Genomic DNA, 3,094 nt, shown 5'->3' on the forward strand with positions numbered 1-3,094 from the left:
GTTCTGATGGACCAACAGAGACACTTCCTGGTCCTCTGGTCCAGTCTGCAGCCTCTGATTGATCACTATTGATTATTGATGACAGAATGAAGATCTGAAGAAACTGAATCATTTCTGCTGCCTGAGGAACCAGTTCATGACTGGAACTGGAACTGGAACTGGTTTGGATCCATCAGGGAGGAGGAGAGTCCAGTCTGACCAGAACCATCATCTTTTCTATTCAAACCTCGATTGATTTTTACCCAGAAAGCACATGGGCAAAAACCATGAGTGAAACGGTCACTGGGACTGACTAGTATATAATCCATTGAGGGAAAGTAACTATAACTTTTCATATGTTAGCATAAAGGCTCGTTTTGAAGTATAAGCTGCTACCCACAGGCATTGCTTCGAAGAACTAGACCTGGAATGCGGTGTTCATAACAGACACGTGTTAATCTGCTCTACCGTTAGCAAAAATCTGTACTAATTAAATAACATAAAAGTCGAGCAGTTCCCTAAAAGTCCAACAGATGGCAGCAATGCGCCCCACAGTTTACAGGACACACTTCCTGCTAAAGAGCCCCCTGGTGGTTGAAGAAAAATCCACATATAAACCGGAAAATACAATAAATGGAAAAAAAAAATAAAAATCTGAATGCTCTCTGGTATTGTTCAGGGGGCCGGATCCGCGTAGTTTGGGGACCCCTGCCCTAAACTGTCTCTATCGCTACATTACGGAGCCTCTAGGGAACATGGGAAAATATGTTTACTGCAATATCTGTTGGTCGATTACAGTCACAGAAGTTAATTAAAAAATTTAAATATAAACACATTTAAAGAGCCTCAGTGTTTATTCTTAACTCTTTGTTGCAATAAATTGATTTATTCACTGCATGTTTATGTCTGTAAGGCTGAGATGGAGCTGGACATGAAAACGGCCTTTAAAACATTCAGACCAAAACAAAAGAGACTCAATTAAACTAACAGATGATTTATTACACTGTAATAACAACTCAGAAATACTGCTAATAGTTTGGATGTATTTTTATTTATTTCCTTCTTACGGAAAGTTTCTGTTTACATCATAGGTTTATGGTGCCTTAACTAAAGAAAAATATATAAAACTCCAGATATTCACAATGTGATGCATGGATATATAACACTGCATGGATATGAGCCTTAATATGAGGCTTTCATGAGGTTACATGTTAAAACCTCATGAAACCTCATAGCAGAAAGTACGATGGGCCCCTAAGAAAGATTTACAGCATCAGTTATGCTGCATGAACTGATCAGTTCATTATTGAGACGGAACAAAAAAATAATAATCCTCCATGTTAGTATTATATGAATAATTCTTTATTATTATGAATCCTGCTTTATTAATGTGATGTCAATACAAATAGAAGCTTCTTTATCTCACATTTTCATTTTAAACATGTTCTGAATATAAACATGAAGTCCTATTAAAACTGTTACTTTGCATAAAATGCTGAATTTGAACATAATTAGATTTCTGCTGACTAAATATGTTCACTTCTGACTGAAATATATTTTATGCCTCATTTTATTCATTTGTTACATGTTGCTTCCATATTAATGTCTTTTAAAATAGATAACTTTGAATTTTAAACCTCTGATCTGACTTATTACCAAAAGGTCATGAAATAATTTGGTCACTAATATAAATATTCAGTATGTAGTGAGACATTAGCTGAGGTTCAGACTGAGTTTTGTTACCAAATACAGTGATCATATATGATGCTTGTATATCTATAATGTCTTGTATTTAATTTCTTGTAAATATTTTTATGTGTATTACAATTTGCTTGGTGCTTTAAGGCTGAATGAAAATCAGATTTATCATCATTTCTGAGTTAATCTGGATGTTTCTGTTTCTCTGAACATTCAGGATGAAGAAACTTTTATTATTTTTAATCTGACTCAATTTACTGGATGTTTCCTGAATCTGCAGAATAAACCTTGATAATCATTTAAATTATTGATCCATCCTCATTTCCAATCAGCTGATCTCTAATAATAGATGAACTGATTGGTATTTAATGTTAATATTTAAACAAAATTATTTCTATTTGCTGGAATTCATGAATATTCAGTGTTTATATTAATTTGATGGTTTTTTCTGGGGCTGGTTTTCTTTTTGAGATTTTTAGACCAAATAAAACTCCAGATTTTAGTAGATTTTTGTCCCCCTTTTCTTAAAAATGAAGAACAGAAAATATTTTCAAAAGGTTTGTTTTATGTCAATCATCCCTCCAGGGACCTGAATTCAAAGTCCAACTAAATACAAACTCAATAAAACCAGTTTAGCATCCAGCCCTCCTTTTTCCTGCCTTTTCCTTTTAAATGACAGTTTTTAACTTCATTTTCAGGGGAATTTATTTATTTATTTTTGCTGTTTTGATAATCATGTCTGCTAAAATGCCAAAATGTGCTGACAATAAATAGTTCAGAAAACTCCCATCTTGTTTCTCCTCTCGAGTTAAATCAAAGCTTAACGCAGTTCTTGGTTTTCAACAGCCTTTTATTGTGGACACGTCTGTAAAAGTCCCCAAAAATTTTGTCAGAACTACAAAAGGCAACAAAAACCTAAATCAGTTCACAATAAATGGCGTATTTACATAAATAAAAGATACAAATGAACAAAACTTTACCTCATTAGCCGCATTGAATCTTAATTTCTTACAGCTTCTTCAGCTTGAATGCCCATGTGGCTCTAAGTGCGCCAGTCAATGCTTCCCTGGGCAACACATGGTCCGGAACAAAACAAAGGTTCCCCCTCCACATTTCAATATACACTTAACATAAATTCAATAAAATTACCTCACAGTTAAACCTACTGTTTTATATTAAATAAAATCTAACTACTGCCAAATAGTAGTTAGAAATAATAACAAATAACAACAAAAACCATAAAAATAAACCAGATGCAGTTGTCTTGACAGCAGCTGCACATCTTTTTTGTGTTTGAATTAAATTTTGTTTTTCCAGGATCAAGTTGCATTAATTACCTGTTTTAAATCATTTCCTCCATTTTCTTTGCTTTTCATCACATTTCAAGCTGCAAAGTAAAATATAATCTAAAAACTTA

At 33.5% G+C, this 3,094-nt stretch overlaps 1 protein-coding gene across 1 annotated transcript in view; it reads left to right on the forward strand.

The window, feature by feature from the left end:
• LOC103131031 (uncharacterized) overlaps positions 1-3,094 on the forward strand; it is a gene marked incomplete at its 5' end in the record, with an annotated part of 123,360 nt that overhangs the window by 11,474 nt on the left and 108,792 nt on the right. The gene's annotated exons all lie outside the window — the stretch shown is intronic.

This window comes from Poecilia formosa, unplaced genomic scaffold, assembly GCF_000485575.1.
Source record: "Poecilia formosa unplaced genomic scaffold, Poecilia_formosa-5.1.2 Scaffold710, whole genome shotgun sequence".
Classification (NCBI taxonomy): Eukaryota; Metazoa; Chordata; class Actinopteri; order Cyprinodontiformes; family Poeciliidae; genus Poecilia; species Poecilia formosa.